Source organism: Thalia democratica, chromosome 2, assembly GCF_965202585.1.
Source record: "Thalia democratica chromosome 2, ktThaDemo2.hap1.1, whole genome shotgun sequence".
Taxonomy (NCBI): Eukaryota; Metazoa; Chordata; class Thaliacea; order Salpida; family Salpidae; genus Thalia; species Thalia democratica.
The window spans coordinates 34,669,341-34,682,936 of record NC_139166.1 but is presented as its reverse complement, the minus strand read 5'-3'; positions in this window follow the sequence as shown (position 1 = coordinate 34,682,936).

Genomic DNA, 13,596 nt, shown 5'->3' with positions numbered 1-13,596 from the left:
TAGATAACCAACATTAAATTGATAAATTTATTGTTCTTATGTTAAAAATCTCAAGAATTTTCTCAAGAAGTTATGCTTTTTGTTTTTACTGTCATTTTTACATGTTTAGTTCGTGTTGCATTAATTATAAGAAATAATTGGACATCTCCATAGCAGCTTAACGTTTTTGACATGACTAGATCCTTATTAAGCAGTCTAACTTATATAAATCCTATAGGTTAGCACAGGGCTTATTCACTTATCCGTACATTTTCGGCAAAATTTTTCTGTAAACATGTCCGGATAAGTACAAAAAATCATTTGTTTCTGTAAAATAATATAACTGCTTTATATCATGCAATGCATAAGAAAAGCTCAGCTCTTCTTTTTCTATTTTAAACTTTTCAAACGTCGTACAAAGTCGACCTACCTGTGCTAAACTACTTCATTATAAAAGACTTTAGCACTTTTTTTTTTACATTACAAACTTCTTATTTATTTTTAAAGGTTAGTGCAACTCGTTTTCTTTTTTTTTATGTCTTGTCCATTTCTAAAACCTGGTATGTTGAGTGTGTCAAATTTATACAACTTATAAATGAACATAAAAAAAGAATTGTCATGCACCTCATCTCAAACAAAAAGTGTTTGAGTTAACAGCTTTTATAATGTAGTTTGAATTATAAATCAAACATAAACAATTGTTATTCATTCTTTTCGTAAAACAAGTTATCATTATCAAAAAAGCTTTAAGTCATATTATAACAAACTTTATTTAAAAAAAATCTAAAAACTGATTTACTTAACATACAAAGGTTTTGATAATTTAACTAGTTCTGAACAAAGTTTAAATGTAAGCTTTAGTAGTATAATTACGTCATAATAATGAACTAAAATGCTGAACTTTAAAAAATTCTTAAAAGTTTTTACAACATAAATAATTGTACCACACAAAAATTCTGATGATTAATACTGAAATTTTTTACTCAACTGAAACTTATATTGAATAAGCACTGTATTTAAAAAAAGTTACTGATAAAACTCTTATTTAATAGAGAAATACGCATTAGTTTTTTAGAAACAGTCTTTACAAATATAGATTATCTTTACCATTTTATACTATAAGTTTTAGTACTTTATAGTTTTTATTGTGTCTAATTGGTAAAATTGTTTTTATAGTGTAATGCACATTATAATAAACTTGATTACTTTTTGTTTTTGCTCAGTTTCAACAAGGACTAGAAGGGGGTCAGGCGGTAATAACTTTTGATGACTAGATAACCAAGTATTATACATGATTGTATAAAATGGAATTCTTCTTTCTCAACCTGATTTTTTATTTTGCTTCACGTTTTTATAAAACTTATGAAACTTGAATTGCAACCAAATTTTTCTGTAGAAAGATTAGTCAAGATTACTCATGTTTTTTTTGTAAAAAGTTGCTTTCAAAAGCCTTCTAAAAATTTAAACAGAGCTTAAGATAATGTATACACAATTTTTATTATTGATTACATTTACTGTTTATCGAGATGAGTTGTTTGAATACATAAAATTCTAGAATAAAAATTTTTTTTTTAATTGATACTGTTTTTTAAACGTAGATAGGTTTCAAAATAATACTTACAAATCCTTTTAAAAATTTGGTCCTAAAAACAAAAATGTCTGTGAATTTATTTTTAGCTTCTCTATCATTTATTATATACTAAAGCCTTAGAAAAATTACAACGATGATTATTTCAGGACTTTGATCTATACAAATATTACAAGAATTACCATATACAAAAGTATTTGAGTTATTTTTGTGTAGTTATTGCTAACCTTAGCTTTTACATAAATTATAGAGTATTTTCAGTAGCTTTTAAACTGGATATACAAAAACTGTTGTGTTTAAAGTTATATAACTTCTAAACTACTAGAAACAAAAATATTAAAAAAAAAAAAAAGAAACCCAGCTCTAAACAAATAAATACAACACTCACTTCGTTAATTTTTATTCTCTAAAAAGTAGTGATGTACCGGACTCACTATCCGGATCCGGCCGGATATTGCCATTTTTGTCTGATATCCGGATCCGGCCGGATCTTGATATAAAAAAAAAGTCCGGATCTGGTTCCGGCCAGATTCTAATTAAAAGAAAAATCCGGATTCTTTTGGATCCTAAATTGAAAAAAAAGTCCGGTTCCGGCCGGATTCTAATTTGAAAAAAAAGTCCAGGTCCGGCCGGACCCGAAATTGTGAGTCCGGTACATCACTACTAAAAAGTGAATTTCCAAACAAATACAACACTCACTTCGTTAATTTTTATTCTCTAAAAAGTTAATTTCCGCCTGCTAGTCGTGTGTAAGAACAACTAGGCATAAATCAAATAATTCAAAAAATTTTTTGAAAATGTATACCTCTTTTTATTAAATTGAAAAGCTTGTAAACTAATGAGGGATTAGGATGCATTAATTTTTTTTCTCTATTAAAGAGTTTAGCATAACTTAGATTGTTTTTATTTCAAGTTTATATATTACAGTAACTCTTTTCATTCTATCGCCTTTACATTTTTTTGGTTCTTTTGAAAACAATTTTTTTAGAGTATCTTTACTGATTAAACTACATAAAGCTATATTTATATATATTTAGTAGAAACAGGGTTCATACAGTCGGGATACTTTTTTTGACAATATTAGAAAATTTTTCATTTTTATCAGTTCAAATGCTTAAAAAATTTCTAAAGTGAAATTTGAGAAAATTATATAAAGTGTAATTTTTGTGTGATAAATAATGATATGAATGATAAAGTTAGTGTTTCTAAGAGTTGTGTTTAAAAAGATTTTTTTTTCATTTTGTAGACTTAACTAGGACTGAGTATTAACAAATATGTTTTACCAGTAATGTAAGTTTCATGCACTCAGTAATTCCTAAAATATTATCTAGGGTTTAAATGAAACTAAACGAATAAAAATGTATCAAAAAGTCCTATAACTAATAGATTACACTCCTTCATATGGTTATAAAGTTAACTGGGCGCCAAACATTAGAGCAACAAACATTAGAAAAATGTCAGTCTAAACTCTAAATCGAGGCTTGTCAGTCTAAAACTGCAAAGTTTTGCGTATGAACTTTTTTTAGAGTAAAGGTCACTTTGTGGGTCACTATTCCTAAAAACAAAATTTTTAATCTGTAGAAAAAAAACTAACCCATAAGTTTTACGTATTTATTGGTCATAATCCTAATTAGTTCAGCCTTTGATAAGTTGCGGGTGAAACTTCTTAGTTAAAGTTGCCCTTGGGTCACACTTGTAGTAAAAAGATTCTGCAGGCCATAGTTACTTAAACTAATTGTGGTAATCAGGATAAGTTTATCGTTTTAGAAAATGTATAAAGTAAAAAAGACTAAAGTACTAGAACTCATATTTCATAAACTGTACTGTGAACATTATTATCATAAACATTAACAAAAAACACATACTTAAATGATAGTAAAAGTTTTAATACATAACTAAAAAAACTATCAGATTAGCTTATGGTAAACAACCCAAACTTTACTTCAATATGTCCTGGATATGACTTTAAACTGTTCTGGTGTATGACTCGATAATTAAGATTTTTTCGTGCACCAGGTCCTAGGACCAAACTTTTTTAGCGTTTTTTGTCGTTCAATAAACAGTATATATAATAAAACCAGAAGCATGATTCTACAGCAATCAAAAAATAGTTTTTGGAAATATATAGATCCTAATGTAAAAGTAGGTTAAATAATTATAACAATAACAAGTAGCTATAAATATTTGGGAATAACTATAATATATATAACTATAATATAAAGTATATATACTGTTTATAGAACAATAAAAAAAGCGCTCAAAAAGTTTGGTCTAAGGACCTGGTGTACAAAGGAACCTTTCGGTTATCGAGTCGTACACCACATGCTTATGAAATTTCTTACGAGCTATTACACATAATTTTTTATCATCTAATAATTTTAACTTTTAGTAATAAAACAATCAATTAAACGATGATTGTAGACATAAATTTAAAATGGTCTGAAGACATAGAAACTATAAAAACGAAATTACAAAAAGCGTTGGGTATGTTTTATAAAACGAGACACATCTTAAATGAAAAAGCATTATATTTGATCTTTAATTCTTTGCTTGTGAGCAATGTTAGTTATGGCTTGTTGTGCTGGGGAAAAGCAAACAAAAAATGTATAAAAGATGTCAATGTTCTCATAGACAGAGCACTTAGATACACACATTATAAGAAATATGATGATAGTGTAAAAGATTTAAAAACTTAGAAAAAAAATTAGATGTTAAAAGTCTATATCTATATAAATCAGGTCTGTTTAAGTTGAAGTTTAACAATAATTTGTTATCAGATAACTTTAATAGCTACTATAAAAGTGCAAGAAATGTCCATAATTGTCATACGAGGTCTACAGTAACATTTTTTTTTCCTACCTAGCTAAACAGCAAAATAGGTTATAAATCGCTATCGTACCAAGGTAGTAAGTTATGGACTAAGCTACCATTATGTTTAAAAAAAATATGCTATTTTGGAAATTTCCAGGATAAACTTAAAAGTTATCTATCAAATAGTGATTATTAAGGTCATTAGAGATCATTGCTACTCGTTTATTTACTTTTGTTTAAGGAGTTAAAAGTATTTCTCATTTAATTGCCGAATTTTTTTTTTTTCAAAAGTTGATTTGTTTGGCTACAATAACAGTGGTTTAGTCTAGATTGCAACATTTTCTATCTGGTTACTCTTTAGATTATTTTCTAAGATTACTATTTTGAATTAAGTTCAGAATGCTTGCAAACTTTTTCCTTTTTTTTTGCATGCCAATGTAAAAAAAATTACTTATACATATATATACTTTAAAAGAAAATCAAGTATTTAAACAGTAAGCTGAGATAACTGTTTCAAGCAAACTTATGTTTAAAAATCTCTTTTTCTAAGAAAATCAAAAAATTAAATGTTTTTTTTTTATGTTTGCAAATATTATTTGATTTTTATTATTACAATTTTAGACTTAGACAAGTAAACAAAATGTAAAAAATATATTGTAAAGTAGAAAGAAATTTGTTATTGTTATTATTACTATTACTAGTTTATTTATCTATTTAAATGTTAAATTAGTTTACTAGTCAAGTAAAATTAACAAATAAAAAAGAAAAATTACACTTTTAGCACAAAATACTGAAAAAATTTAACATAAAATTGTTTCAGCCTACTACATTTTTACCTTCTTTAAAGAAGTTGTAACCTATCATTTAAGTAATCACATGTTTGCTATTAGTAACATTTATCTCCTTTTATAAGTTAGTTTAAAATTGTATATATTTCTTTTTTAGTTCTTATATTATTAGACAAGTTTTTAAGTACATTCTGTTAATTTTCGTTTAGTTTTATATTCTTTCACTTCGTTTAATTGATTGTTTTATTACTAAAGATTAAATATTTAGTTGATAAAAAATTATGTGTAATAGCTCGTAAGAAACTGTAAAAGCATGTGGTGTACGACTCGATAACTGAAAGTTTTTTTCGTAGACCAGGTTCTTAGACCAAAATTTTTAAGCGCTTTTTTTATTGCTCAATAAACAATAACAGAAATTTTTAATAATTATTATATTAAGAGCCTAATTATAAGTTTTTATCATAGAACATTTTTTTTAATTGAAAACTATGCTTTTAGATTAAAAGTACATTGTCAGCCGCATTTTTATATACATAGTATTTTTTAGAAAAAACTACGGTTTTGTTAGACAATAAATCATTAGCCTATAAAATAGACTAGTTCGTTTTTGCGTTGACAAAGGATAAATTTTCCTAATAAAATACATATGGCTTCTACTTAAATCAAATCAAAAACTTATTACAATTAATATTTTCTTAAGTTTAATCACATAATAATTAATTTATTAATCAGAGTTATTTACTAAATACTCTGAAAAATATTGTTTTAAGCAGTTCAAGAATCAATGAGAATTTTTTCAATTTAATAACAATATTTTTGACAATTTCCTGTACATGTACTTACTCTGTACTTATACATGTACAGGTGCTTTAAGTTTACTAATTTCATCCTGATAAAACTTGTCTCACAGATGAATCAAAGTGTGACTGACCACATTTTTTATGCTCGGATTTCAGATCTTTGTCACCAGGTCTTAAAAGTGGTCTACACGTGACTGTTCTGTGTGCCTGACTGTTTTGCTTTTTTGCTGACATAAAGAATAAATTATCTATCTTGCAATGCAAGATAATTGGTTTTACTCAATGCTAAAGTATTAGAACATAATATCGTGACGTAATTATTAAATATTTTTTCTCATACTTAAGAACCGTTCAGACTTATGAATTAGTTTTCTTCACATTCATGTGAGTGGTTTATATTTTGATTTGTTATTCTATTTTTTATTTTACTTTACATAATTTAGATTTTATAATTACAATTATTATGCAGTTTTATAACATTCGGATTAAACATTATATATTGTATATACTATTAATAATTATTCTAGAACAATATATAGTATTTATTTTTAATGAAAACATATATACACCTACTTTAGCTTCTATTCTTTCCCTACAATATTTATTTTTTACAGAGCTTTGTTGAAATGTGTTAACTTGTTTACACACAAAAACATGTGTTAGTTTAATAAAGAAAGAGTACTGTTTAAATTTGTTATTATTAAAATATTAAAACAATTTGTTTGTGCTTTAAACTAAAATCTTGCCTAGATTATGTAAAAACATTTGTCAAAAATATTATATCTAGTTAACAAAACTAACTTTGTAGGTATAACTGGTTGAAATTAAATTGTTACAATAGTATGACAAAGCAAAAAAAAGTACATGTAAACAAACTAAAAATATGGCTTATAATTTAAAACAGTTAAGCATAGTTTTGAACGTTAATAGTGAAATTTTAAAACCGTCAAAAGTAATGACTGATATCTTTAAAACACCTATGTGTTGTAAATTTAATTACTACTATTGAAGTTTATTGTCAAACGAAGGACCTAGGCATTAACACCTAAGCCACTTAAACTGAAAGACACTAACATAAAAAGAAAAAAACAAATTACAGTGTTAAAAACAAACATAAAACCCATACAAGGCACAAACTGCAAAAACTCAAACTTTCACAACCAAAATATTCAACGATTCAAAAGCCAATAATCTCCAATTATACATTCCAAAACAACAGTTCTTTGAAACAAGCATCTCTTGACAAAATTCTTCAGAACCTGGCTCGAAATTCTAGGAGCCATCTTGAAATCATAAATCAACCACTCTTCATCAAACAAGAAATTTCAAAACGGCATTAATTTTCAAGTTTTAGACAGAAATCTTCATCTTGCAGAATATTGATCTCAACAACTATTCGCCATTAATCATGTTCACAAAGTTTCACCACGGCAAATTCAGTCAAAAATCACTTCAAACATGTTGCAGCAACAATTCACAAATCTAGCTTACAAATCAACTAAGCATCCAATAATTTTAGAATCTTAAGCCCTAAGCACTTTAACAATAGACCGGCCAAAAAATCGAAATTAAAAAGTACTTAAGATCTTTAAGGGGTAGGTGTTGCTTACAAATCAAACTACCAATAAACTACATACCACATACCAAATCAATGATTAAAGAGATGACCAAAACTAATTACTTATAAACTTTACTGGTAAATATTTTATTTAAATCAGTTTTTTTAACTTTAACCGAAAATGTTCAAGATTTTTGCAAGATACTAGTTCATTTGGAATTTCGTTCTACATTTTTACCAAACGATAGAAAAAGATCTTTGCCAACCAACATTGTTGAAATGATATTTGCATGTATATTTTCTATTGTTACCTCTTAGTGAGTAATTATTTTTATAAGGTTTAAAAAAAGTTTTAGAATCAATAGTAGTTTCATTGTTAGTTATTTTAAAAAAAGTACTAAGATCAAATTTAAGTCTTCTGTACTCTTAAGTTTTTATATTAAGCTTTGTTAGTCTGTCTATGTAAGACGTATATAAAATGTTGCACCGATTAAAGATTGATCTCGTAAATTTTCTTTGAATAGTTTCTAGTTGGTTGATGTCTTTTATAGAACATGGAGACCATAAAGGTGTGTTGTATTCCATCTTTAGACGGATGTAAACTAGGTACAATTTTTTAAGAATTATCAAATCCGTAGATATAAAACTTTTAAGAATCCCAAAAAAAATATAATTGATGTAGTACGGTAAATATAGTTAATGTGATGGTTACATTTTAAATTACCTCAAATAAAAATTCCAAGGTCTTTAAATACTTCAGTTTTAGGTAAGATTACATTATTTATTTTAAAGTCAAACGTAGGAATAGATGTACTTCTGTGAATATTTAAAACATGACATTTGCTTGGATTTAGGTTTAATTTCCTTTCTTTTAACCAATGGTAGATTTTATCTAAAGACTTTTGTAAAACTAAGTTAGATTGGCTAAATATTTTTGTGTCGTCTGCAAAAAGGTTAATGTTGCTATTATAATCAACTTCTGAGGCTATAACTTTAATGTATATTATAAATAAAAGTGGGCCAATGACCCCTCCTTGAGGAACTCCACAATATATTGGTAATTATACTGAGAACGTGTTACCGATAGCTACTCTTTGTGTTCTATCCTGAAGAAATTCTTCAAACCATTCAACTAGATTTCTAATAATTTTGTATTGAGATAAAGTTTTAATTAACTTAAAATGAGAGATAGAGTCAAACGCTTTCTGAATGTCTTAATAATTTACATTGATAGATTTATTGGTAAAAAAAGATACTAACCATGAATGAAAGCAATCAAATAATTGAATACAGGAAGTTCGTTTAAGAAGAAAACCAAATCGCTTCGGAGAAATAAGATTATTTTAAAAAAGATGATAAAGTATTTTTATTAAGTATTTAAGTATATTTAAATTATATGTTCAAAAGATCTGCATAGCTACTAGTTAGTGAAATTGATCTGTAGTTTAATGGAGTATTTCTGTTTCCTTTTTTGTATATTGGTATAAAGTAAAATATTTTCCATTGCTTTGGTATGAAAGATATAGCTAAAGAGCAATTAAAAATTAACGAGATTGGAAAAATGAGAGAGCAAATAGTTTGTTTTAAAAAATATGAAGGTATATTTTCTGCTGTTCTAAGTATTTTATGTTTTAAATAATTTTTAGATTCAATTATGTCATTATTACTAATAAAAAAATCCTGCATTTCAGGACAACTTTTATCAATAAGTTTAACATGTTCATCTTCATAATCTTTACTAAATACTTTTTGGAATGATTTGTCAAAACAAGATGCTTTATCAAAGTCAGAAGTTAATGGTAAATTGTTTTCATTAAGTAAAAGAGGAAAGAAAGGTGCTAAATTTAGCTTTGATTTTACAAAAGTAAAACTTTTTTGAGTTTGTACTTTTACAAAAGCTTTTTTCATGTTGTATGTCAACATTTTTCAAAGCTTTTTGGTATGTTTTTGAAACTAGCTTGAATTTTTTAGTAATCTGCTGATCTAACTTGCATTTTTTGTATAGCTTTTGCTTTTCTTTTAGTAGCTTTTTTAAATTAGAAGGATATATTTTTCTTTTTCTATTTTTCTTCTTCAATGGCACAAATTTTTTGATTTGCAAAGTTAATAATGTTAACAAATTTATAATAAAACTCCTGTAAATTTTCTGATTTATTATAAATAAATTTCCAATTTATATATCTATCAAATACTCGTTACACACTTAAAATCCGCTCTGGAAAAACCTGGGTAAAGTGTCACAGTAGCTGATTTCATACTCTTATTAACATTAATACCAAAAGATATAAGGGAATGGTCATTAGTATTGGTCAAAGGTGAGTCCACTGAATGAAACTTAATTCTATCCAAACCCATGCAATAACAAAGCACTAAATCAATAATACCACCGTCTTTATGTGTAGGTGAATAAATAATTTGATTTAAAATTTTTTTTAACAAAACTTAATAAAACTTTTATTACATTCATTAAAAGTTGAGCTTGGAATACTCCAATCAATATTTGAAAAATTAAAGTCACCAATGATATAAAAAGAAACATTATTTGGTGTAAAATGTTTAATTAGGTCAATCATGTTTCATACAATTTTTATAGACTTAGAAAGATTTGGAGGGATATAAATACATAAAAAACTTAACTTTAATTCATTGAGAATTAAATCAAACCATATAAATTCAAAACCGACAAAAGTAATAAATTCACTTTTAACTTTCATAATTTTTAAACAATTTTTAACAAAAACAGCAACGCATCCCCCTTGCTCAGTCTATCATTGCGAATAACATTATACCCAAATAGACAAAAATTAGAATTAATAATGTTAGGATTTAACCAAGTTTCAGTTAAGAAAAATAAACCTATATTTTTGTACACATATAAAACTCAACAAAACTTATTTTATTAATAATAGATCTAATATTTGTATATGAAACTTTTATTAATTTTTTTTTACTAGACTTTGACCTATTAAGAAAATTTGTGCTTAAGGTTTCAGTACACTTAAGTTTTAAAGAACTAATAGTACTATTAACAGTTAATTAACAGATTGACAAAATAGATTAAATGTATTAAAGTTTTCAACAAAATTGTTACAACTAACACTAACCCCAGAGTTCCAGGGTGGTGTAACGAAAGGGCTGCTGTATTTTTTCAACTATTTTGTTGTTTCGTATTACGTATTAAACTCTCAGATTTTTTTCATCAGCTAGTTGTTGTTTTATTTTTAATTCTTCTTGCAATTTCTTAAAATCCAATAGCTCTGAAGCTGTTCTATCGGGGTTAATATATACTGCCTTTTCATTTCCTTTGCTAATAACTTGCAGATTTCTTAATTTTAAAAGTCTCTCATTTGCTTTTAAATTGTTGAGCTTAATCATAATTGGTCTGCATCTATCCTTGTTAATTTTTCCCATTCTATACAATGAGTTGAACTCAAATTTAATAGTTTTGTTTACTCCCAGAATTTCTTAAACAGTTTTTAAATCTTTTTCGAATTTTCAAGTGAGCTATTAGGACTTTCTGATTCTGAAATATTGAAAACAATCACATTGAGTGCCTTTTTTACTTTTAGTTTTTCATCACTTTGAGCTTCAATTTTTTCAGTAACCAAAATCAATTTTGTACTAATATCTGTGAAAAACTCAGCTGATTTGTTCAATCGAACTGCATCAGCGTAGGTCAGAAACTTAGTTTGGAACTTTTCAAATTTTGTAGAAAGTTCTTGTTTAAACTCAAGGAAAGATGTCTGTAGATCACAAATTTCTTGTTCCATTGCAGTATATTTTTGTCAAGGCTTAGACTTTTTTCACATGTACAATCATCACTTCTTAATCCGACCAACCTTTGTTCGAGACTCAAGCTTTTCTCAGTATATTCATTTCTTAATTTGCAAATATCATTTTGAAGTGAATTAAACTACATATCTTTTTGAACTCCAAATGCTATAAGTTTTTCTTTCAGTTGCTTTCCAATCTTGGAATTTTCAATCAGCAATTTGATTTCATTTTCATTTGACATTTTAACCTTTTTTCTTAACATAAACCTTTCTTTCTTTTATTGAGTGTTTATTTTATTTATTATATTATAATAAAATATAATTATTTAGTATATAGTTTAATCATATTGGTTTCATAAATATTTAAAATATAGTAGTAAAAACAAATGTACTTTAAACAAAATTAAATTTGTAGAAAAATTGTGTAAATTTTTGCTTTAAATCAAATAATAAACTAAGAAAATTAGTAATGTTGAGTAGGGTGCTTACTGCTTATAATAGATACGACCTTTAAGTTTTTTACCAATTTTTTTTCTTGATTTAGCAAATATTAAAAAAAAAAACACTGTAAGCAAAGTTTTAAATGATTAGAAAAAAACTTTCACGGTAGCAAATTTCGATTTTTTTGAAATCAACTGTATGGTATCTAAAAAATGCGACTTCAAATTTTTAGCTGAAAATAATTGTTTTGGTAATTATCACAAAAACACATTGTGCAGAGTTTAAGACCATGGAGGAGTTATACAGAGGTACTTTTTGATTTTTCGAAAAACACTTAAAATTTTTGAAAATTAGAAAAAGTTACATAAATCAACATGTAAAATGTTATAAATCGTCTTAAATTAAGCACAATGAGTTTTGTGATAATTGAACATCTACAAACAATTTTAAGCTATAAACTCTAAGGTCGAACGTTTTGTAGATTGTAAAACAGGTTGTATATTTTGAAAAGTTCTTGATTGACTTTTTTTTTTTTTTCATTGATTTATATATTTTTCTATCTTGAAAGTAATACGTTGTTAATGTATAAATTTCGCTAAAATATAGAAATATATTTATATTACAATATATGAAATAATTCTTTTTCATATTTTATTATAGTATATGAAATATATTTTAATTTTTTAACTATTTCAGACTATAAAAGTCTCTAGCTAGATAAAAATAAAGTGCTCGAACAAACGTGAGCGATCATAAAATCGATTCAAAAAAGACGTTTATTGGTGCTACCGAGGTTTTGCTGCTAAGCAGCCCTTAACGTACAATAAGTTACTATTATAAAACTCTTGTTCTTGAATACCATTTAAAAATATTTATTGTATGGTAAATAACTTTCAATCAGTACATTTTAAAATTTATAAAAATAATACTTTTGTATTATATTTAATAAAACTAGAAATAGCTTGCAAATTTCAGGTATTTATATAAAGTTGATTTTCTAAAAATAAGTTTGAGTGTTTAATATGCAAACTTTCTTTTGTAAAACTAAAATTTTTATTTAAAACTAAAATCATGTTATAAAATATTTTAAGGCCTACCAAAATATTTTTAATAAGTAAACAAAGTTTATAAAAAGTTCACATATAATTTACTTAAATGATCCCAATTCGAAAAAAAACTGTAATCTAAAACTATTATCATAATCGGAAAAAAAGATTTTATGTATAAAACTATAGTATATAGTTATCTTAGGAATATATTAAACGAAAACAAGCATATGATGTAACGTTTTACGCTAAGTCTTCCTCTCTTTAACTGTTTACATAAGTTGTTTGCAGAGATGATTAAAACCGTAGAATGCGTTGTTAATTAAACAACTTTTTGTTTTATTAAGGCTTTTTGTTTGACAAAAATGTATTTTTATTAGTGTAAAAACAGACCTTGAAAATGAAGATGTTTAACGTAAAGTTCACTTAATAATTAACTGGCCTTGAAAAAGTTTTTCTTACAACTTCTTGTTTGAAAAAAATAGTTTTGAAAGAAGTAACTTTATAGTGGTTAATTTGTTAATAAAAGTCTTTCAGTTAGAAAACCAATTAAAAAAAGCTCTGAAATGTATCTATTATTTTTGTTATTGAGTTTACCCTACATATTGATAAAGAAATGTCTTACTTTTTTACATGTAGCATTTATAAAGCATATAATAAAATAACAGATAAGTTTAACGAACCTATTAAAAACTAAAATTCAAAAGTTTTTTTTCTAATCTTTGATTTATATTTTATGATAGATTTTGTTTTAACATACTACTGACTAGAAAAATATAGTTTGATATTTTTTGAAGACCTTTTATAAAGAT